Source organism: Ranitomeya variabilis, chromosome 5 (genome assembly GCF_051348905.1).
Source record: "Ranitomeya variabilis isolate aRanVar5 chromosome 5, aRanVar5.hap1, whole genome shotgun sequence".
NCBI classification, from domain to species: Eukaryota; Metazoa; Chordata; class Amphibia; order Anura; family Dendrobatidae; genus Ranitomeya; species Ranitomeya variabilis.
This window is the reverse complement of record NC_135236.1, coordinates 232,217,816-232,243,217: the sequence shown is the minus strand read 5'-3', so window position 1 is coordinate 232,243,217 and position 25,402 is coordinate 232,217,816. Positions and strand designations below refer to the sequence as shown.

Below are 25,402 nucleotides of genomic sequence, written 5' to 3'. Positions count from 1 at the left end.
AACCGATTACCTTTACTGGAACTGCAGGTTTCTGTTCCCCAATCTATTTCAGGGTAGTTGAAGTCCCCCATAATAATGACTTCTCCTTGAGTCGCAGCTTCATCTATTTGCTTTACGAGGATATTCTCCATTGCTTCCATTATTTTTGGAGATTTATAACAAATCCCTATCAGTAATTTATTATTTTTTCCCCCTCCCCTTATCTCCACCCACAGGGACTCTACATTTTCATTAAATTCACCTATATTATCACGCAGGATGGGTTTTAAGGAAGATTTTACATATAGACACACCCCTCCCCCTCGCTTATCTGTACGGTCATTTCTGAACAGGCTATAGCCCTGCAAGTTAACAGCCCAGTCATGGCTCTCATCCAGCCACGTCTCAGATATCCCCACCATGTCATAATTATGCTCCAACAACATTAGTTCTAATTCATCCATTTTGTTGGCGAGGCTTCTGGCATTAGTATACATGCACTTGATGTTCCTCTCTGTACCTCTATTCTTTCTTAAATTACTAACTGTTCTAACCCCACCCCCCATGCCACCGCCACCCCCAACTTCCTTATTTGTGCCCAGGTCTCTATCTTCCCCTCCTATAAAATGAATACCCTCCCCCCCAATCCCTAGTTTAAACACTCCTCCAACCTTCTAACCATTTTCTCCCCCAGCACAGCTGCCCCTTCCCCATTGAGGTGCAGCCCGTCCCTAGCGTAGAGCCTGTAGCCAACTGAGAAGTCGGCCCAGTTCTGCAGGAACCCAAACCCCTCCTTCCTACACCAATTCTTGAGCCACTTATTAACCTCCCTAATCTCCCGTTGCCTCTCTGGCGTGGCACGTGGTACAGGCAGTATTTCGGAAAATACCACGTTGGAGGTCCTTGCTTTCAGCTTGCAGCCTAATTCCCTGAAATCATCTTTAAGGACCTTCCACCTACCTCTAACTTTGTCATTTGTGCCAATGTGCACCATGACCGCTGGGTCCTCACCAGCCCCTCCCAGTAATCTGTCCACCCGATCAGCGATGTGTCGGACTCGAGCACCAGGTAGGCAGCACACCGTCCGATGATCCCTGTCTTTGTGACAGATTGCCCCATCTGTTCCCCTAATAATTGAGTCCCCCACTACCAGCACCTGTCTGGCCTGCCCTGCTCTCCTATTTCCCTCCTTACTGGAGCAGTCACTCCTCCGGCTTTCAGAGGACATGCCTGGCTGCAGCAGTGCTACCCCTGTACTGGCACCCCCCTCATCTGCCAACTTAGCAAACTTATTGGGGTGTGCCAGATCAGGACTAGCCTCCCTGGCACTCTTCCCTCTACCCCGCCTTCTATCTGTCACCCAGCTAACTGCCACACTGTCCTGCAGCTCCATCCTACCATCCCCCTCCTCATCTATCCCATTGAGCGTCTGCTCTGTGAGCAGAAGACTCCTCTCCATATTGTCTATGGATCTCAGTGTTGCCAGCTGCACATTTAGATCCAGTATCTGGGTTTCCAAATGCACAATGTGCTCACATCTCGCACAGCAGTATGCACCCTCGACCGGCTGATCAAGGACTGCATACATGTGGCAAGATGTGCACTGGACATACATAGGACTCTGATGCCTCCTGACGAAGCCAAGGTGGTGAAACATGCATCAAGGCTCTTTCTGTCCTGTCAGCACGCCTGCATCCTCTGCCATCATGTCCCAAGGTATTAGTATATAGCCACCATTGGCTTAGATTCAGTATTACTCACTGTGGGTCCAATCAATGCCTATGTTTACTTCTGATTTCTGGTGCATAGAGGATTCTTTGTAAGGCTATTATGCCTACTTACTTTTTGATATGATTCTCTTAGCACTCTGACCATTGCACTGATTATCCTATAGCATTGTATACTGCAGGTGTTGCTCCAGGATATATGTGTGTTTTTTCTACCGGTGCAGTTTTCCATCATTTATTCACACTGGCGGTTTAGCTGTCAATTTCTGCTCACCTCTTACCTTGTATGTATGTTAATATATTTTTCGAATAAAAATTTTGTACTGATTCATAATAAACCCCTATATGGTTTGGATTTTATACACAGTTACACTGTGAGTACATCGATATTATTTTTTTAATATTATTTATTGATCCATCCTTTTTTGTTTGTTGGTTCACATGTTTAAGGCTTAGGGGTATGTTCTCTGTTGGCCTTGAGGACTTTTTTGTAGGTTTTGAGGACAGGACGTCAGCCTGACAGGTCAACGTTAAGGTTTTTTTTTTTTTACTGTTTATTTTGAATATCGGACATTCAGAACTAGTGGTCGTACGCAAGTCAGATGTCCATAAATTGGAGACTCACTGTATGTGCAGAAAAATATGGCTCAACCAGTAAATCATTATTGAGTACAGCTAGTCATCACATCTTATGATGAGATAATAGTTTTTAAAGAAATAAAATTCTGGATGGTACTGAGCAAGCTATTCACATACATAGGACTCTGCAGAAACTAATTCCTCTTGTCAAAACTGAAACTGCAACAAGACCGCTCATGTCAATATTACTAGCCAGAACACAAATCAAGCTGACAGTATTTTGGTTACATTAATGAGGTTGACACTTTAATACAACCTTTTTTCAAAATGATCCTGCTTCTCTGACCTTCAGTGATCCTCTGTTACTACAGCAGGGAAGGCAGATGTTGGCCAAAATGTGACTACACAAATGTAGCTTTACATGCTGGCCACTCAAATGAACTTGATGGCAGGTAAATAAAACATTACACAGTTCAAATAGAAATGAAAGGTATGATCATTTATTCCACGGAGGTGACAAATCCTTAATGATGAGAAGTTTTCAGTCCAATCTGTATTTTCTATAATATTAAAAATGTGAGTTCTAAACAAGAAAACTCCTTTAAGTCATTCTGTTGTGCACAAGACTGCTGTAACTATGTTATACCAGTTGCTAATACATTTGTTACAAGAACTAAATTCACCAGTGGTAACTCTGCATATGTGTACATTACATGTGTAATGACCAGGAAACCATTACTAATGTATGTTATACAGTATATCATATGGTAAGTGTGTTCTCTATTCCTTACATTATTACACTTGCGACACCAGCTCCTTGTCTTGCCTTGGGAGGAGGTAAACTATTTAATTCTATGCTGCCCTCTCCTGCTCTTTTTTGGTATTACAACTTGTAGTACTATACTGCCCTCTTCTGCTTTAGTTTGGCATTGCAATGTGTTTTTCTGATTTGAAGATAAGTGGCAGTTGGAGGTGGTGCGTGCGGGACAAACAGCACTTCATGGACGGTTTTGGTGGGGAAAGGAGGTAGAAAATTGGGGCTCCTGGATTGGGACAAGCTGGGTGTACAAATAGCTCCCTATTCGGAGTGTCCCGCGTCTTACAGCAACAGAGTGCTGAGACAAGAGAAGGAACTGCACAGCAGATTCCCTGTATACTCCGATCTGATTAAGGTCAGTTTGATCCTCCCCCTTCATGCAGCACAGTTAGTCAAATGAAAAGTTACCACCATCCTCCCAAGGCCGGGACCGAGAAAAGGCTTTGATCGTCGCAATTGTAAGAAAAATTGATCGGCTAACCATGACTATTATATTGAAAAATATAAGGATTGTTACAAGTCTTCAGTAAAGTTCATCTTTCAAGTTTGCACGAGACCCCGATGTATGCTTCTTTTGTCCGCAGACTCATTCCTTGCGGGCATCAACATAACTCATACTGTCATATATCTGTCGTCTCCCCTTTATAATTGCCACCGAACCTAGGGATTGTTAGAGCCATCGGAGTCACCGTAACTAAACCATCCTCCGAGATACTAGGCCCTGCATCTCACAAGGCGGTGCGTCACATGTGAACTTCGTGTTTTTGTCTATTCTTAAGGAAGAGATGCGAGGAGATGAAACTGAACATTGGTAAAGTGTAAACCTGCTGAACCACCCTCTTGATAGAATCTGTCTGCGGGTATATGCTATGTGATCCGAGATCAGCATGATATGAGGCCCGTAAGCCTGATTTCAGTTATGTGTCAATTATTAGGCTGTGTGCTGCTGTTTTAATGAAACCAGTGTTTTATCAGCAGATTATCATTATAGGACTAAGTCTTGTTCCTTCTAGTTGACTGCTAAGTGCAACCCCCATCCCCACTACTGATTGGCATTTTTCTGTTAATGTAAAGTATACACAGTTTCCAATCAAAGGTGTAAGTGGAGTTATACAGGGCTCAGCATTCTGAGCACTGCCAGGTCTGTAGCAGATATGACAGTTGTATCTAAATGACAGCACGCAGAGCAGCAAGTGACACATCGTTTGAATCAGGGTCTCAACTCCTAGATTATGTTGTTCTCAGATTTCATAACAAAAACCTGATGACAGATTCCCTCTAATATGATTTACATATTTGAAGAGAAAACGTTTTTTTAAAAGATGGAAATAGTCTAGAAACACTTTAACAAGCATTTCAACACTGTGAGCAGTACTAAATGAACTTGGTATTATGGTGAAAGTAGATGGACATGGTTGCTTTATTGACTGATCCATATTTTGTTTATAACTAGTGATGGACGAATATTAACAGCAAAGTTTGGGGTCCGTACAGAAAACCTACTGTCAGTGCATGGACCCCAAACATGGACTTCTCCAGGAATTTTGTGTTACTGTTCAGGTTTTGCAGCTTGAACACTGGCTGTTTCCCACACTGTCATCTGCGTGACAGCACAAGAAGCACCAGCGGTTCTGATAGGCAGTAAGTTAATTACCGCAGGTCAGAGCCCTGCGGTTCCCATGCTGTCAGATGACGTGTGAACTAGCAGCTGTGACCAGCATTAAAAATGTTACTGCTGGTCACAGGCATCGACTGATGAGAGTGCTACTCTCATCATCCTACACCTGCTATTGCTGACAACAGTGAGAACAGGTGAGGCTGATGAAAGTATTCATCAGCTGACACTGCTCAATAAATAAATTTAAAAAAGGGTGGGTTCCCCTCTGTTTTTGATACCCAGAGCAGGTAAAGCTGACAGCTGTAAGCTCCAACTCCCAGCTGTCAGCTTTATATTGGCCGGTTTATCAAAAACATAGGGGTCCGAATGCCATATTTTTCAATTATTTAAATAAATGATTAAAAAAACAGTATGTGGTCCACCATTTTTGACAACCATCCAAGCTAGAGAAGACAGCTAGGGGCTGGTATTCTAAGACTGGGAAGGGGCCATGGATATTGGACCTTCCCTAACTAAAAATAGCAGCTCAAAGCCACTCCGGATGCCCTAATTCTGGCACTTTGCGAAGCTCTTCCCATTTGCCCTGGTACAGTGGGGTAATAAGTTTAGGGTTGATGTAAGCTGTTTTATGACCACTGACATTAGGCTCAGGGGTTATTAATGGAAAGACGTTTATAAGGCGCCCCTATTACTAACCTCATAGTCAGACTGTAAAAAATACACAGCCAGAATAAAGTCCTTTGTTTGAAATAAAAACTCCCCACTCTGATGCGACTGCTCTCCACTCCAGCTGGAACACTGAGCAGAGCTTGAGAAGCACTGCCTGGCTGTGACCAGCATTGATGTAATTGAGGTTACCGCCAGTCACAGGCAGAGCTTCTAACATTCTGCTCAGTGTGTTCCGGCTGGCATAGAGAAAGGTCGCATCACTGATATGACTGCACTCCAAACCATCCAGATCATCATGGGACCGATATGGATTATCTTCTAGTGAGATAAGGTGAGGAACATGGTGTTTTTTTCATTTTTTGACTTTTATAGTGGGAGATGGGCATCAGTGGATTATCAGAGGAAAGATGAGTATAACTTTGCTTTTTTATTTATTTAGGTTTTGTAAATAAATGGGCAAAAGATTATGGGGAGTTTAATTTCAAATAAAGTACTTTATTTTGGCTATATTTTATTACAATATGACTATGGGGTTAGCAAAGGGGCATCTTCTAGATGCCTCTTCATTACTAACCTGTGGGCTTGATGTCAGCTGAATAAAGTCCGTTATTTGAAATCAAACTTCCCACCCTGTTTTACCCATTTATTTATTCATTTATTTATTTTTTAAAAGCACCATATTCCTCACCTGTCCAACGAGAAGATAATCCATATCTGTCCCACGAAGAACTCTAGCTCTGCTACATCTGGGTGGTTTGTTGAGCTTTTCCATGATGCAAACATTCAGCAAGCCACCCAGAACACACTGAGACAGGAGCGAGATTATGCTCCTGCAGCGTGTAACACTGATGCGAGAAAGGTCACCGGAGTTCATGGCTCAGTCACCTAAGTGATGTCACCACTTGCTGCATGAGAAAGTTCTCATGAGTTCATGGTTCATCAGCTATTAACTTTCTCACATCAGCGTTACACACTGCAGGAGAGTAATCATGCTCCGGTCTCAGTGTGTTTTGGCTATCGTGGAGAGCAGTTGCATCACTGATGTGACTGCTCTTTAAATCATCTGCATCATCGTGATACATGGTCATTAGTGGATTAACGTTGGAAAGGTGAGAAATATGGCATTTTATTATTTTTTGTGTTTTACAGTGGGACATGAGCATCAATAGATTATCAGCGGAAAGGTGAGTATAACTTTGCTTTTTTATTTTTATTTTTTTATGAATAAATGGGTAAAATAGGGTGGGGAGTTTTTATTTTAAATACTTTATTTTGGCTGGGTATTATAAATGCCTCTTCATTGCTAAACCCTGAGATTGATGTCAGTGGCTATAAAACTGCTGACATCAACCTCAAACCTATTACCCCACTTGCCACAGCACCAGGTCAAGTGGGAAGAGCCGGGCATCCGGGGTGTCTGTGGGCTTCTATTTTTAGGCCCAAGAGGGCCAATATCAATAGCAGTTACCCAGTCTGAGAATACCAGCCCACAGCTGTCTGCTTTAGCTTGGCTGTTATTCTCCGATCAGAGCTGCCAGTCTTTCTCGCCTTGTCACACAGATGACAGTGGGGGAAACACCGGTTGTTTAGGCCCCCCATTCATCTGAATGATATCCTGGTACAGGTTCAAGTTCAGGTGCCGTTCTGGTACACAAACCAAACTTTTTTTTAAATATTTGGCCGACCCCACCCAACCCGAACATCCACAGGTTTGCCTAGCACTATTTGTAACCACTTCTCATGTACAGCACTATGGAATTATTGGTGCTCTAAAAATAAATAATAATAATAATAATAACTCTCCTGAAAGCCCTTTCTACCAATTAATGTGGAAACTTTTGACATATACAATATTTAGTTTAAAAAAAAAAAAATCACCAAACGTATGGTTTTTGATCTTTATCTATTCCAGTCATGATGGTATTAAACTATTTTTTAATAAGATTGTCTTTGCAAAATGAAGATTTTCCCCCTGGCTTGGTATGTTAAACAAACAAACAAAGCTATGGTTGACAGGATCCATTGTCGGTTGCTCCATAGTCTGAATTTACACTGGCAGGATCATTCAAAGTGGTAGCAGGACCACTGGGACATGTGATTGGCCACCATTGTCAGATGACTTCGGAGCATATCATCTTTTATGTCATCGATGATGCACTGTGGAAGTCACCTGAATGCGGCAGCCAATCACATGTCCAGGAAGTCCTGCTGCCGCTTTGAATGGTGACGTCTTCCTGGCGGTATAGACGCAGATCAGAGTGCAGCATGTCCTGGTTAGTGCCGAGACGTAAGTCCAGCTTTCATTTTGCCAAGCTGAAAAAATGCTTTAAGCTTTGAAAACCATAATGCCCATCCTAAAATTTCAATCAAATAAAGTATCTAATTTGAATGGCTACAGGTAGTTATCTATGTATGTGGAGTTTGCTAAAAAAATATATATGTAAAAAGTGTGGTGTTTATGACATTCTAAAAGAATGGCAGCTTAGTTCTGGAAACTGCAATATCATTGAAAATATTACAACAGTATAAGTATTTCCCATTTTTCAAAAATGTTATTAACTATTCTTTTTTTAGTCTTTCAATTGACATGACAATGTGCATTCCATTCAGTGTGAGACGAGGCAGCAGTTCTACTTGGAATGTGCAGTCAATACAGAATTACATTACTTTCAATTTTCCAGTACATACCATGGACTTGTCATTTAATGTGAGCTTGGATGAAGCATATTATACTATCCCAGCAGTGGTTCTTTCAAGTGGAAACTTTCATTTCAACCTGTACATGGTACCTTCCCTGCTTGAAAAAGTATTTCTCCAAAGTGCTGATATTTTTAACCCTTCACAGCAAAAACGCTCTTTCAAAGTTTGAAATCAGAACATAAATAAAATTGAAAAGCTACCAAAAAAAAAATAATTTTGTGCCTTTTAACTTTTGGCAAGCATCCAATACAAAGACTCGGAAATATACAGTATATTAATTCCTTCCGCCAAAATGCCTTGCCAATTTTCACACTACACCTCTTTAGCCAAGTATGATATCATGAAATAATTATGAAATAGTATGGTAGATTAGTCATTCCGGGATTACAACAGGTCATTTCAAAGCTACATTTGACTAATGTTGCTGGTATTTGAAATCACATTTAAAGTTCTTATGTTTTCTATAGATGAAAGGTAACATCCTGTATAATAAACATAACTTCTCTTACATGGGGGAATAAATGTTAGATTACACATTGAGTATTAGGGATACATAATTACCAGAAATAATCTGGAAATCAGAAGCTGGGGTGCCTTTTAAGTGCGGGGCTGCAGATAAGTCCGTAGTTGAACACAATATCATAGTTTGTGATAACTGTGTAAAAGCTGTATTTGTATGGGGTATTGTCTGTGTTGCTGTTAAAGCCTATTAAAGAAAAAAGGGATCTTGTGATTTAAGGGTCTTGTGATTAATGTGTTTGTAGTAGCCACCCCTTTTAGTTGTTGGTCGGAGAACAACATGTTCCACTGGTGCAACTTAGTAAATATTCCTGTTTGGATGATATTTTGAATACAAGATCAGGACTGGAATTACTACAGTAGGACATTGCTTCTAGCAACCAGGGAAATGACTGCTGTATGAAGGAGGGAAATAGTAGAGCAGCAAAGGCCAAACATGATGGTGGTAGGGGACTCTATAATTAGGACGGACAGGGTCATCTGCCGCCAAGATGGTAAATACTGAACAGTGTGCTGTTTGCCGGGTGCTCAGGTTGTCATATTGCAAATCAGATAGACAAATTGCTGGGTGAGGCTGGGGAAAACCCAGGGGGTCATGGTACACATTATTACTTAAAATTGATTACAGGGAACTATCAGAGTAGCTGAAATCAGGACCTCCAAGGTGGTGTTTTCAGAAATATTGCAGGTATCACAAGCGTCACTATAAAGATAGCAGAAGCTTAGGAAGATAAATAAGTGGCTAATAAGTTGGTGCAGGAAGGAAGGGTTTGGGTTCATGGAGAACTGGGACAACTTCTCTGATGGATACAGGCTCTATGGTAGGGACGGGCTGCACCTCAATGAGAAGGGTGCAGCTATGCTTGGGGAAAAAAATAGCCAGATGGATGGAGGAACTTTTAAACTAGTATCTGAGGGGAGAGAGGGTAGTTGTGCAAATAAGGTGATAGATGAATTAGACAGAGTGAGACAGTAGGGGTCAATGAGAATTTAGTAGGGGCTGAGACATGCAAGGAGAGTATGGAGGTAAGTAGGAGTAATAAATGTGCTAATAGTACTAAATGTCTGCTGGCAAATTCAAGAAGTCTTGTAAACAAAATTAATGATTTGGAGACTCTTATGTCAGCCACACATTTCGTTGTGGTGAGTATTACAGAAACCTACCTGTACAAAAGCCAAGACTGGATGTCCAATATAGAGGGTTACACTACATTCAGAAAGGATAGGAAAGACAAAAAAGTGGAGGGGTGTGTATTTTCATTAAGTCCAACTTAATGGGAATCTGTCATGTCATTTTGAGCACCTAAGCTGTTCCCAGTGCGCTGTTAGCAATGCAATGTGCATCACTAAAACTTTTTTGTTCATTAACCCCTTCATGACCCAGCCTATTTTGGCCTTAATGACCTTGCCGTTTTTTGCAATTCTGACCAGTGTCCCTTTATGAGGTAATAACTCAGGAACGCTTCAACGGATCCTAGCGATTCTGAGATTGTTTTTTCGTGACATATTGAGCTTCATGTTAGTGGTAAATTTAAGTCGATAATTTCTGAGTTTATTTGTGAAAAAAACGGATATTTGGCGAAAATTTTGAAAATTTCGCAATTTTCACATTTTGAATTTTTATTCTGTTAAACCAGAGAGTTATGTGACACAAAATAGTTAATAAATAACGTTTCCCACATGTCTACTTTACATCAGCACAATTTTGGAAACAAATTTTTTTTTGCTAGGAAGTTATAAGGGTTAAAATTTGACCAGTGATTTCCCATTTTTACAACAAAATTTACAAAACCATTTTTTTTAGGGACCACCTCACATTTGAAGTCAGTTTGAGGGTTCTATATGGCTGAAAATACCCAAAAGTGACACCATTCTAAAAACTGCACCCCTCAAGGTACTCAAAACCACATTCAAGAAGTTTATTAACCCTTCAGGTGTTTCACAGCAGCAGAAGCAACATGGAAGGAAAAAATGAACATTTAACTTTTTAGTCACAAAAATGATCTTTTAGCAACAATTTTTTTATTTTCCCAAGGGTAAAAGGAGAAACTGGACCACGAACGATGTTGTCCAATTTGTCCTGAGTACGCTGATACCTCATATGTGGGGGTAAACCACTGTTTGGGCATACGGCAGGGCTTGGAAGGAAAGGAGCGCCATTTGACTTTTTGAATGAAAAATTGGCTCCTATCTTTAGCAGACACCATGTCGTGTTTGGAGAGCCCCCGTGTGCCTAAACATTGGAGCTCCCCCACAAGTGACCCCATTTTGGAAACTAGACCCCCCAAAGAACTTATCTAGAAGCATAGTGAGCACTTTAAACCCCCAGGTTTACAAATTGATCCGTAAAAATGAAACAGTACTTTTTTTTCACAAAAAAATTATATTTGCCTCAATTTTTTCATTTTCACATGGGCAACAGGATAAAATGGATCATAAAATTTGTTGGACAATTTCTCCTGAGTACACTGATACCTCACATGTGGGGGTAAACCACTGTTTGGGCACATGGTAAGGCTCGGAAGGGAAGGAGCGCCATTTGACATTTTGAATGAAAAATTATCTCCATCGCTAGCAGAGACCATGTCACGTTTGGAGAGCCCCTGTGTGCCTAAACATTGGAGCGCTCCCACAAGTGACCCCATTTTGGAAACTAGACCCCCCAAGGAACTTAACTAGAAGCATAGTGAGCACTTTAAACTCTCAGGTGCTTCACAAATTGATCCGTAAAAATGAAAAAGTACTTTTTTTTCACACAAAATTTCTTTTAGCCTCAATTTTTTCATTTTCACATGGGCAACAGGATAAAATGGATCCTAAAATTTGTTGGGCAAATTCTGCTGAGTACGTTGATACCTCATATGTGGGGGTAAACCACTGTTTGGGTGCACGACAAGGCTCGGAAGGGGAGGCGTGCCATTTGACTTTTTGAATGGAAAATTAGCTCCAATCGTTAGCGGACACCATGTCGCGTTTGGAGAGCCCCTATGTTCCTAAACATTGGAGCTCCCCTACAAGTGACCACATTTTGGAAACTAGACCCCCCAAGGAACTTATCTAGATGCATAGTGAGCACTTATAACCCCCAGGTGCTTCACAGAAGTTTATAACGCAGAGCCGTGAAAATAAAAAAATAATTTTTCTTTCCTCAAAAATGATTTTTAGCCCAGGATTTTTTAATTTTCCAAGGGTAATAGGAGAAATTGGACCCCAAATGTTGTTGTCCAGTTTGTCCTGAGTACGATGATACCCCATATGTGGGGGTAAACCACTGTTTGGGCACACGGCAGGGCTCGGAAGGGAAACCACGCCATTTGGCTTTTTGAATGGAAAATTAGCTCCAATCATTAGCGGACACCATGTCACGTTTGGAGAGCCCCTGTGTGCCTAAACATTGGAGCTCCCGCACAAGTGACCCCATTTTGGAAACTAGACCTCCCAAGGAACTAATCTAGATGTGTGGTGAGCACTTTGAACCCCCAAGTGCTTCGCAGAAGTTTATAACGCAGAGCCGTGAAAATAATAAATGTGTTTCCTTTCCTCAAAAATATTTTTTAGCCCAGAATTTTTTATTTTTGCAAGGGTAACAGGAGAAATTGGACCCCAAAAGTTGTTGTCCAGTTTCTCCTGAGTACGCTGATACCCCATATGTGGGGGTAAACCACTGTTTGGGCACATGCCGGGGCTCGGAAGGGAAGTAGTGACGTTTTGGAATGCAGACTTTGATGGAATGGTCTGCGGGCGTCACGTTGCATTTGCAGAGCCCCTGATGTGCCTAAACAGTAGAAACACCCCACAAGTGACCCCATTTTGGAAACTAGACCCCCCAAGGAACTTATCTAGATGTGTGATGAGCACGTTGAACCCCCAAGTGCTTCACAGAAGTTTACAACGCAGAGCCGTGAAAATAAAAAATCATTTTTCTTTCCTCAAAAAAGATGTTTTAGCAAGCAATTTTTTATTTTCACAAGGGTAACAGGAGAAATTGGGCCCCAATGTTTGTTGCCCAGTTTGTTGTGAGTACAGTGATACCCCATATGTGGGGGTAAACCACTGTTTGGGTGCACGTCAGGGCTCGGAAGGGAAGTAGTGACATTTGAAATGCAGACTTTGATGGAATGGTCTGCGGGCGTCACGTTGCATTTGCAGAGCCCCTGATGTGCCTAAACAGTAGAAACACCCCACAAGTGACCCCATTTTGGAAACTAGACCCCCCAAGGAACTTATCTAGATGTGTGATGAGCACGTTCAACCCCCAAGTGCTTCACAGAAGTTTACAACGCAGAGCCGTGAAAATAAAAAATCATTTTTCTTTCCTCAAAAAAGATGTTTTAGCAAGAAATTTTTTATTTTCACAAGGGTAACAGGAGAAATTGGGCCCCAATGTTTGTTGCCCAGTTTGTTGTGAGTACAGTGATACCCCATATGTGGGGGTAAACCACTGTTTGGGTGCACGTCAGGGCTCGGAAGGGAAGTAGTGACATTTGAAATGCAGACTTTGATGGAATGGTCTGCGGGCGTCACGTTGCATTTGCAGAGCCCCTGATGTGCCTAAACAGTAGAAACACCCCACAAGTGACCCCATTTTGGAAACTAGACCCCCCAAGGAACTTATCTAGATGTGTGATGAGCACGTTCAACCCCCAAGTGCTTCACAGAAGTTTACAACGCAGAGCCGTGAAAATAAAAAATCATTCTTCTTTCCTCAAAAATTATGTCTTAGCAAGTAATTTTTTATTTTTGCAAGGGTAACAGGAGAAATTGGACCCTAACAGTTGTTGCCCAGTTTGTCCTGAGTACGCTGGTACCCCAAATGTGGGGGTAAACCACTGTTTGGGCACACGTCGGGGCTTGGAAGGGAGGGAGCACCATTTGACTTTTTGAATGCAAGATTGGCTGGAATCAATGGTGGCGCCATGTTGCGTTTGGAGACCCCTGATGTGCCTAAACAGTGGAAACCCCTCATTTCTAACTTCAACACTAACCCCAACACACCCCTAATCCTAATCCCAACTGTAGCCATAACCCTAATCCCAACCCTAACCCCAACACACCCCTAACCACAACCCTAACCCCAACACACCCGTAACCCTAATTCCAACCCTAATCCTAACCCTAATCCCAACCCTAACCCTAATCCCAACCCTAACCACAACTGTAACCCCAACACACCCCTAACCCTATCCGTAACCCTAACCACAAGCCTAGTCTTAACCCTATTTCCAACCCTAGCCCTAATTCCAACCCTAACCCTAAGGGTATGTGCCCACGTAGCGGATTCGTGTGAGATTTTTCCGCACGACTTTTGAAAAATCTGCAAGTAAAAGGCACTGCGTTTTACCTGCGGATTTACAGCAGATTTCCAGTGTTTTTTTGTGCGGATTTCACCTGCGGATTCCTATTGAGGAACAGGTGTAAAACGCTGCGGAATCCGCACAAAGAATTGACATGCTGTGGAAAATACAACGCAGCGTTTCTGCACGGAATTTTCCGCACCATGGGCACAGCGGATTTGGTTTTCCAAAGGTGTACACGGTACTGTAAACCTGATGGAAAACTGCTACGAATTCGCAGCGGCCAATCCGCTGCGGATCCGCGGCCAATCCGCTGCGGATCCGCGGCCAATCCGCTGCGGATCCGCATCCAATCCGCTGCGGATCCGCGGCCAATCCGCTGCGGATCCGCATCCAATCCGCTGCGGATCCGCGGCCAATCCGCTGCGGATCCGCGGCCAATCCGTTGCGGATCCGCGGCCAATCCGCTGCGGATCCGCATCCAATCCGCTGCGGATCCGCGGCCAATCCGCTGCGGATCCGCATCCAATCCGCTGCGGATCCGCGGCCAATCCGCTGCGGATCCGCATCCAATCCGCTGCGGATCCGCGGCCAATCCGCTGCGGATCCGCGGCCAATCCGCTGCGGATCCGCATCCAATCCGCTGCGGATCCGCGGCCAATCCGCTGCGGATCCACATCCAATCCGCTGCGGATCCACGGCCAATCCGCTGCGGATCCGCATCCAATCCGCTGCGGATCCGCGGCCAATCCGTTGCGGATCCGCGGCCAATCTGCTGCGGATCCGCATCCAATCCGCTGCGGATCCGCGGCCAATCCGCTGCGGATCCGCGGCCAATCCGCTGCGGATCCGCATCCAATCCGCTGCGGATCCGCGGCCAATCCGCTGCGGATCCGCGGCCAATCCGCTGCGGATCCGCAGCCAAATCCGCACATGCCATAACCCTAACCCTACCCCTAACCCTAACCCTACCCCTAGTTCTAACCCTAACCCTAGTTCTAACCCTAACCCTAGTGGAAAAAAAATATATATATTTTTTCTTTATTTTATTATTATTCCTATCTATGGGGGTGATAAAGGGGGGGGGGTTATTTATTATTTTTTTTATTTTGATCGCTGTGGTAGAACCTACCACAGCGATCAAAATGTACTTGAATGGAATCTGCCGGCGGGCGTACTGAGCATGCGCCCGCCATTTTGGAAGATGGCGGCGCCCAGCGAGGAGACGGCCGGACACCGGGAGGATCGGTAAGTATGAAGGGGTGGTGGGGGGGTGGATTGGAGCACAAGGGGGGTGATCGGACCACAGGGGGGAGCGGACAGCAGGACGGGGGAGCGGGCAGGAGCACGGGGCAGCGCAGCACAGGACGGAGGGGACCGGACCCCATAACGGAGGACTGGGGGGGCGATCGGTGGGGTGGGGGGGGGCTCACATCAGTATTTCCAGCCATGGCCGATGATATTGCAGCATCGGCCATGGCTGGATTGTAATATTTCACCTGTTTTTTAGGTGAAATATTACAAATCGCTCTGATTGGCAGTTTCACTTTCAACAGCCAATCAGAGCGATCGTAGCCACGGGGGGGTGTAGCCACCCCCCCTGGGCTGAAGCACCACTCCCCCTGTCTCTGCAGATCGGGTGAGATTGGAGTTAACCCTTTCACCCGATCTGCAGGAGCGCGATCATTCCATGACGCATACGCTGCGTCATAGGTCGCATTGGCACCGACTTTCATGACGCAGCGTATGCGTCAAAGGTCGTGAAGGGGTTAAAAACTGCGCTGTATTCATGTGCAAAAAGCACTTTATATACAGTGGGTATGGAAATTATTCAGACCTCTTTAAATTTTTCACTCTTTATTTCATTGCAGCCATTTGGAATAAAATGTTCCTAATTTTAAATTTAAAAATGGTCCAAAACTTATTTATTTTAGTCATATAGGTCATGAGCCAGACAAGGGCAAGAAGGGTCAGTAGTAAATCCCTCCTTGCTAATTTTTAAACTCCTACCAAAATCTGATTTCAAAACTTACTGTGTCTCACTGAAAGCATTGCTCCAAATTTTATATTTTTATATTTTAAAGAGAAATCTAAATAATCCTGAAACTTAAACAACTGTTTAGCTACCAAAATGGGAAGAGGGTCATGTGACTCATCAAACTTATTAAGAATTTCACAAGGAAAACAATGGTGTGCTTGGTGTTAACATAACTTTATTCTTATGTTTATTCGTGAGTCAGTGTGCCATACACCTTGAGCTCCTGGCTGCACATTTTCCCATGGAGCTGGCGAAGGTGGGATTTATTGTATCCCTGTTGTCGGGCAGGGCGTTGGAGTGGGCAATGCCACTGTGGGAGCGTGACGATCATGTGGTGCAGAGTGCTCCAAGGTTTCTGGACTCTCTGAGACAGGTCTTTTTGGGACCTCGTGTCACCCATGTTTCGGCACTCTAACTGCTGGCTTTGACACAGGGTTCATCCATGGTCAGTCTTTTTTCCGTTCACTTCCGGAATTAGTTTCTGCCATTACTACCCTTTGTGGTTGGGCATTTAACAACCTGACTGCTGCAACTGTAAAGATCCCTTTCCTATTTAGCTGCCGGAATCGCCTTTCTTCCATCCGTAATGTATTGTATTCACCACACATACATTTATAGATGTAAATGACATCTTCTCTGAGACGTCATTATTCTAAGCTAAACAAGCCCAACTTTTCCAGCCTCTCATCATATGAGAGGCCTTCCATCCCTTGTAATAATCTAGTTGCCCGCCTTTGAACTGACTAACTACTGGATATCCTTTTTAAAATGTGGAGCCCAAAACTGGATCCCATAGCCTAGATGTGGCCTTCCAAGTGATTTATATTTGGGAAACAAAACAAAACAATGGGATCAAAGGATTGTATCTCTCTTTTTATACACCCTATAATCTTGCTTGCTTTTGCAGACACTGCTTGATGTTGAGTACTGCTGCTCAGTTTACGAAAAAGCTCTATCTTGGTTTCATCTATACATAAGATCCTTTCCCAGAAGAATTTTGACTTACATACATTTTGACAATCTGCAGTTTAGCTTTTGTATGCCTCTGTGTCAGCAGTGGGGTCTCCTGGGTCTTCCGCCATAGCATTTTATTTCCTTCAAATGTTCACGGATAGTTCACACTGACAGTGATGCACACTGAGACTGCAGGACAGCTTAACTTTCTTTGGAACTTGATCGGGGCTCCTTATCCACCATCCGGACTATCCTGCATTGCAAACTTTCATTAATTTTTCTCTGCTGCAAACGTCCAGGAAGATAGCTACAGTGCCATGGATTGTAAACTTCTTGTTGATGCTGCGCACCATGGACAAAGGAACATCAAGATCTCTGGAGATGGTCTTGTAATCTTGAGATTGTTGATATTTTTCAATAATTTTAGTTCTCAAGTCCTCAAACAATTATCTTCTCACCTGTCTGTTCTCCATGCTTACTGTGGCACACACAGACACAAAGCAAAGCTAGAACTCCCATGATTAATAGTACAAAGGTTTTTGAGTGCCGCAGCCAAAGTGCATGTGACACAGTTGTAGACAGCAGCGCTCTGGATCTTGTTGTAGGGGAGAGAGTGGTGATTTCTGAGAGCAGGGTGGCAGATGGAGTGTATTGTGACAAGTCACTCCGAGGTAGCTTTTTTTAGCCTGTGGTCTCTGACATACATGATAGAGTATATTTATGCAATCACATTATCTTACTTCTTTATTTTTACACCCCAAAATATTTTAGTTTATCCTTCAACTGAATTATACAGATTGTGGGTGACATTAAAGCTGGAAAAAGCTTTGAAATAATTCTTCCTGGTATGATTTTTTTTCACATGACATAAACCTGACATGAATGTGTAGACTTTAAATAATCCTTTGTACATTCCTGTTCCATATCAGCAACCGCACACTTTTTTTTTTTACTTCTTGGCATCATACTATCCTGTATATTGTGTATTGTACTAATGCATTTACTGCTATTTCTTGACTATCAGAAAATATTACAAATCTCCAAATAACAGGAATGAAGTTGAAGAAAATAGTGTTATCTTCTCTGTGCACACGTGAAACAATAATAAATCCCTTAATGAAAAAATCACATTGTAAAAGGCCTCTCTCCTATGCTGTATATATCTGTGCTTGCTCATGTCTCGGAAGGTCCATTACCAACCATCCTTAAGCACATATTGGTTTTCCTGTGTCCACCAAACAATCTCCTTCCAGATATTCATTTACAAAAGAATCTTGTATTGTACCCAAGGCACTGAGAGATATGATGGGTCATGTGTACAATAGATTGGGAGTAGGGATTAACAGTTTTGTTCTATACAATGATTGTGTCTTTATAATACTGCTGGGAATCTAATTACTAATTGGTTCTACCCCTACTTCAATAAGAAAAATTGCATTCTGCTTTTATCTACTTTTTGCAGCTTTTCAAATGGTGCAAAAATGACTTTATAGAGGGGACTTTGTAACCACATATATGTATTTTACAGACAGCTGATAAACTCTAAAATATAAGTAGTAACACTTCTTACCAACCTCTATTATGCCATAACTTCCATGTTTCCTCACTGGACTCTGTTTCCTGGATTCCAGCAATGATATGGTAAGATGACACATGACCATTGGATAAAGCCTTTCCAGACCTTGGACGTACCCACTACATCAGGTTGGGAAGTGCTTCCCTAAAAAGGGGTTAGCTGATTTCATAGCTGACACCCGGCACTCACTGCCTGCACAGCTCCTGGCTATTTTACCCTCTAAATGTTGCGATCGATATCAATCACAGCATTTTGAAGAATTATAGAGGGAGCACCCCCTGTCCTCTGATTGGCGCCCCATCGCCTTATCGTGAGGGCCTGACCATTGCCATGGTGACCCAATGTCACGATGGAGACATCCAGGTCACCATTATCTAGCAAGTTAGTTAAATCATGTGCAGTGCATGATCTAACTAACTTGTGTCAGTGTGGCACTGACCGTTATGAGCCACTGCAATACTAGTGTTTATAATAGCGATCAGAGCTGTAAACGTGAATCATAGTGAGACATAGTTAAAAAAATCAAACAAATCTGTAAAATAAAAATATATTGTACCAAGAAATTTCTATTTTTATGTAAAAGAAAAGCCACCACACAGCACCTTCTATGAAATAGTTTTATTCTGTAAAAGCGGCGAAACATTAAAAAAATCTAAATGTGTTATCGCTGCAATCGTACTGACCCGAAGAATAAAGTTTTATATCAATTTTACCACATGCTGAACAGCATAAAATAACTCCTCATAAGGCAATTCCTGAATTGCTGTTTTTTTCATTCTATCTCCCAAAAATTAGAATAGAAAGCAATTAAAAAAAGTCCATGTGCCCAAAAATTGTACTAATAAAAACAAAAATCAACATTTTAGTTGTAAAAATATAAATATTCTTTCTTCACTGCCTAATGGTATGAGTCTGTGAGGCATACGTGGTGTCAATATGATCACTGCACACCTAGATTATTTGGGATTTCTGCTGTTATAGATGTGGCTTCATCAGGGGTAAAAATAGTAATCACTTTAACTTATCAATTACTATTTTTACCCCTGATGAAGCCACTTCAGTGGCGACACGCGTTGGGTCTTTGACCCTCCCTGGACTTCTATTACTAGGTTTGCACAGACTTTGTACAGGCCGGCTTGTCTATCATGGCGTTTTTTTTGACTACCTTGTCTTTCTGGCCAAAATTCTTTTTAGGAGCAGTCTTTATTATTACAGCCCTGTAAGGGAGTCCGGTTGGTCATTTCCCCTGGTATTTCACCACTGTATACAGGTATAGGCGTTCTCCTTACTTAAAGGGGCCATTATTATTATAATACACTGGTCCTTATCGATTGTACTCCTTTCTTTTTTGGCTCATTGGTGGTTTCTATATCAGGCCTGCTATGTATTGTGCTTACTCTATCACAACATATCCAACACTGTTGGTTTAGTCCTGGGGGGTGTCTACCTCTTTATGGGGTTTGTGTGTTATTGTTTTTAAATGTTTTTATATTTGTGTTTTTGATTTGGACTTTAATAAATAAATATTTTAGATTTCTAGTCATGTCTGATATGGATATTTTTGGGTGTTCCCCAGTTTAGTATGTCTCTTTTCTTTTTCTCTGTTTACATGGTTTCCACTTTTAAGGCACATGGTAGGCTCTGCAAAACATGAACATGGCATCTGCTAATGATCCCAGCCAATTTAGAGCTTCAAAAGTCCAAGTTAAATGTTCATTTTTGCTTCCAAATTCAATTAATTCCTGTGAAGCACCTGAAGGGTTAATAAACTTCTCGTTTTTGAGCACCTTGAGTGGTAGAGTTTCAAGAATGATGTCACTTTTGGGTATTTTCTGTTATATTGGCCCCTCAAAGTTATGGTCCCTAAAAAATGGTTTGTAAATTTTCTTGGAAAAATGAGAAATTGCTGGTCAAATTTTAACCCGCCTTCTAACTTCCTAACAAAAAAATATGTTTCAAAAATTGTGCTGATGTAAAGTAGACATGTGGGAAATGTTAGTTATTAACTATTTTGTGTGACATAAATCTCTGGTTTAAGGACATAATTAAAAAATTTCAAATTTTCTACATTTTCGCCAAATTTCAGATTTTCTCACAAATAAATGCAAGTTATATCGAACAAATTTTACCACTATCATGAAGTACAATATGTCATGAAAAAACTTTCCCAGATTCAGTGGAACCCATTAAAGCGCTCCAGAATTATTACTACATAAAGTGAGTAGGCAGAATTGTACAATTTGGCCTGGTCATGAAGGTGAAAACATGCTTGGAGGGTAAAGGGGTTAATATGGTGAATTTACTTTAGGTATTTAGTATTATTTGCTGCCTAATCTACATATGTTTTGGAGCTCAATAACATTCAGCATCTCTACGGATAAAGAAAACTGACAAACTGTTAGGGTACCGTCACACATTGAAATTTTCATCGCTGCGACGGCACGATTCGTGACGTCGCAGCGTCGTATAATCATCGCTCCAGCGTCGTAGACTGCGGTCACACGTTGCAATCACGGCGCTGGAGCGATGCCGAAGTCCCCGGGTAACCAGGGTAAACATCGGGTAACTAAGCGCAGGGCCGCGCTTAGTAACCCGATGTTTACCCTGGTTACCAGCGTAAACGTAAAAAAAACAAACAGTACATACTCACCCGTCGGTGTCCTTCAGGTCCCTTGCCGTCTGCTTCCTGCTCTGAGTGCCGGCCGGAAAGTGAGAGCAGATCACAGCGGTGCTGCGCTCTGCTCTCACTGTACGGCTGCACTCAGAGCAGGAAGCAGACGGCAAGGGACCTGAAGGACACCGACGGGTGAGTATGTACGGTTTGTTTTTTTACTTTTACGCTGGTAACCAGGGTAAACATCGGGTTACTAAGCGCGGCCCTGCGCTTAGTAACCCGATGTTTACCCTGGTTACAAGCGAAGACATCGCTGGATCGCTGTCACACACAACGATCCAGCGATGTCAGCGGGTGATCAAGCGACAAAAGAAAGTTCCAAACGATCTGCTACGACGTACGATTCTCAGCAGGGTGTCTGATCGCAGTAGCGTGTCAGACACAGCGATATCGTAACGATATCGCTAGAACGTCACGAATCGTAACGTCGTAGCGATGGAAATTTCAATGTGTGACGGTACCCTTACAGCTACAATAAATTTCACTAGAGTTTAGCCAAAAAGATTTGCAGGACCATAGTCCAGTAGCCATGGCCATGTTGTTTGTCTTTGGCCTCTTGACCAGAGCACTTAAAACCTCCTACTACCTGGTGCCGCTGATTAGCAATCCATACAATGTCATTAGATTGCAGAGAGACACATGCATGACATCGATGCAACCTATAAAATGAAAATTCTCAGGTAATGATGCACGTTGACAGCGTTCTAGTTCTGCAGCCACGGATCGATGTGGTCCAGGGCCCTGTAAGTCTTTTTGCTCAACTCAAAATTTCAACTATGTTAACTTCCCAAAAATTTACATTGTAATAGGGAAAGAGGTCCATATTTTGTAGAATCAATATATGTATGTCTCTCATGTATATTAGATTCAGGTTTTGTGCACATGACCATATTTTCAGCCAGAGTGTGATCTGACAAAATATTGATTCGCATTCAGAGTAATGTTATTCTATGGGGCTGTGCAGATGTCCAATTTTTTTCCTCACACTGAGTAGAATCATCAGTTCACACTCGGTCATGCAGTCAATGAGTCCATGGAAAACATTGGATGGCACTCAGAAAAAAATTGTCCAGTCCAATTTTCACAGACTGTTGGAATGGAGAAGATAGAGATTTTTTTTACCATTTTCTCACCTCTGAGAAAATCGGATCACACTCTGATAAAACTTTGATTAGAGTCTGAACAGAGTGTGATTAGCATAATTGGCCCAATTCTCTTGCATAAGAGAAAATACACTTGTGTGACCCTAGCCTTAGGCCGGTTTCACACGTCAGTGGCTCCGGTACGTGAGGTGACAGTTTCCTCACGTACCGGAGACACTGACACACGTAGACCCATAAAAATCAATGCATCTGTGCAGATGTCATTGATTTTTTGCGGACCGTGTCTCCGTGTGCCAAACACGGAGACATGTCAGTGTTCGTGGGAGCGCACGTTTTACACGGACAAAATAGAGTCAATGGGTCCGCGTAAAACACGGACCTCACACGGACATTCTCCGTCTGGGGTCCGTGTGCGTGCAGGAGACAGCGCTACAGTAAGCGCTGTCCCCCCCACATGGTGCTGAAGCCGGTATTCATATCTTCCCTGTAGCAGTGTTTGCTATAGAGAAAATATGAAGAATAGTGTTAAAAATAAAGATCTATGTGTCCGCCGCCCCCCCACCCCCTGTGCGCCCCCCGCTGGTCAGAAAATACTTACCCGCTCCCTCGCTCCTTCCTGGTCTGGCCGCGCCTCCTACTGTATGCGGTCACGTGGGGCCGATCATTTACAATCATGAATAGTCGGCTCCGCCCCTATGGGAGGTGGAGCCACATATTCATGACTGTAAATGATCGGGCCCACGTGACCGCATACACTAGAAGCCGCGGCCAGACCAGGAAGGAGCGACAGCCGACGGGGGACCCGGGTAAGTATTTTCTGACCAGCGGGGGGGCGCACAGGGGGTGGGAGGGCGGCGGACACATAGATCTTTATTTTAAACACTATTCTTCATATTTTCTCTGCAGCAAACGCTACTGCAGAGAGGATATGAATCGCAGCTTCAGCACCATGCAGAGTGGGTACCACACGCTCCGTGTGGTACCCACTCGCCATACGGGCGGCACACGTGTGCTGCACGTATGGCCTCCGTGAGTTCCCAGGCACACGGACACGGATAACTCCGGTACCGATTTATTCCGGTACCGGAATTATCTGGACGTGTGGGACAGCCCTTAGATGTAGTATATTTGTTTCTGATTTTTAGTGAGAATTCTTTTTATAGCCTTCATCAATGTGCAGGAGAATACATTGACTGCACATGGGTTTTTCCCCACAAAAATAAGCATGAATATGGGGAATGTTGCAAATTTATTAAATATTTTTAGAATGGATGTCCTCTTCTGCAAAAAACAGTTTAACACATGTTTAATAAATATATTTTTTAGAATTTTCAGCAAAATCTGTGTTATAATTAATGAAAATATGCCCTATATCTGAACATGGTCTTACTGAGGTCCTGCTTGATGTCAATTTAATTAAAACTAGAAGCCCTTTAAAGTATGTATAGCTTCTTTTAAATATAAATAGTATTATATGCTTGGCCAGCAAAGGAAAATGTGGTGTGGAAAAGCATGAGTAGATTTACACAAATCATATTAACATTTAAATATTTAAATCACCATTCCAGAGTTTTTTTTATTGCATCTCTGCAGTGGTGCTTTAAATGTAATTCCCCTGTCTCATACTCACCTGCCACCGCCTTCATAATTTTCCAGGGACAAGCCCATCGGTCTTTGGCGAAAAGTGACCTGCCGGCAGCTCCAGAGTTTCATTGAGCAGGTCACTTTTCAATTCAAGTAATTGAGATCCTCATTCCAGCTGTCATAGATTTGTGATGTAGCTTCTGACCAATCAGAAGCTTTGCTTACAAGATGGCACTGCAGGACCATAGCGCTGCTGAAAAACTGCCAAGATGCCGGCGGGTGAGTATATGACCGGAGGCAGGGGACTTACATTTTATGGCTCATACTCACATGCGAGAAACTCGGATGAGTCTCGCACGTCAATACCCGGCGCTGCACCCGGCCCTCAAGAGCGGAGCATGCGGCTGCATGTATTGCTATACGGCCGCACGCTCTGATCTGAGTGCCGGGTGCAGTGCCGGGTATTGACGTGCGAGACTCATCCGAGTTTCTCACATGTGAGTATGAGCCTTTAAAGCGCCACTCTAGCACTGAATAAAACCCCGCTGGAGTGGTGCATTAAGAAAGTATTACAATAGATGCATCATCCACTATATGTGTAATTTCTCAAGTGTTACAGCATGATGACAAAATCACACTCTTATAAGCTCATGATATTCAAGATAGAATGCAACAAATTAAAAAAATAAATAAAATGCATGGAAATAGTTATTCGATTTCTTTTATTTACAAGATAATAAGCAAAGATTTTATTTTTACTTTTTCCCCTCAGTCACATTCCCAGCAGAAGGATTTCAACTCGGATTGTTTCTTAGTCACAAGTTTTTGCCTGGCATTTGAAACCCAATGCTATTAATAATGTTACATAGCTCACTGATCGCTCACAGGCAACCAGAAGCAAGCAGAGATGCTAAACGTGCAATTAATGTGATCTTCCACTGAGTGCAGAAGATGGGTGTAAAATATACGCCGGAAATAAGAAGCTTTATAGGACCTTAGGGTCAGATTATGTACTTCATAACTACACTGAAGAAGTTTCTTTGCTAAACTTTCTTCCTTACTTCATCATTAGATCTAATTAACAAAGCAAAAAAAGCAGATGTTTATTCTCAGTATCCAGAGTATTTCTCCTCATTGTCCCACATCTGCGCATAAAACAAAACAAAAAATGGATGTGCTCAGGCAATTAATGTCAGGGGTATCCAGTATCTATTCAGACACAAGACAGACTATCGCTAATCAAATACCTAGTAGCTTATCTTAGCTGCCCCGATCTGCTAACGCTGTTCCCCTGGCAGCATTAAATAATTATAACCTGTCAGATCTAGAAGGAAGATCTTTAGAGAATCTGAATAAATCATTTTTTGCAGTTGTATAAATGACTTTGTGTGTCTGTAGATTATCTCTGGGGTAGGCAAAAAGAACTATCAATGAGCATATTAAACTGGCTGCATATAGCCCTTTTCGAAGATGACAACACATTCTGCAAGCTCTCCACATCCTCTGCTATACTTAACCTTGACCACTGTGATACTTGGACTTAAGCCCATGTGTAAATGTCTGCCCAGCAA

General features: G+C 42.6%; 1 protein-coding gene and 1 long non-coding RNA gene across 3 annotated transcripts in view; one reads left to right on the top strand and one right to left on the bottom strand.

The window, feature by feature from the left end:
• ENTREP2 (endosomal transmembrane epsin interactor 2) overlaps positions 1 to 25,402 on the bottom strand; it is a 1,414,087-nt gene that overhangs the window by 1,244,988 nt on the left and 143,697 nt on the right. The gene's annotated exons all lie outside the window — the stretch shown is intronic.
• LOC143773561 (uncharacterized) overlaps positions 3,281 to 25,402 on the top strand; it is a 40,701-nt gene continuing 18,579 nt past the window's right edge. Inside the window, exon 1 of the long non-coding RNA XR_013215234.1 lies at positions 3,281 to 3,457. This is a non-coding gene — a long non-coding RNA (uncharacterized LOC143773561). The remainder of the gene's footprint in view (positions 3,458 to 25,402) is intronic.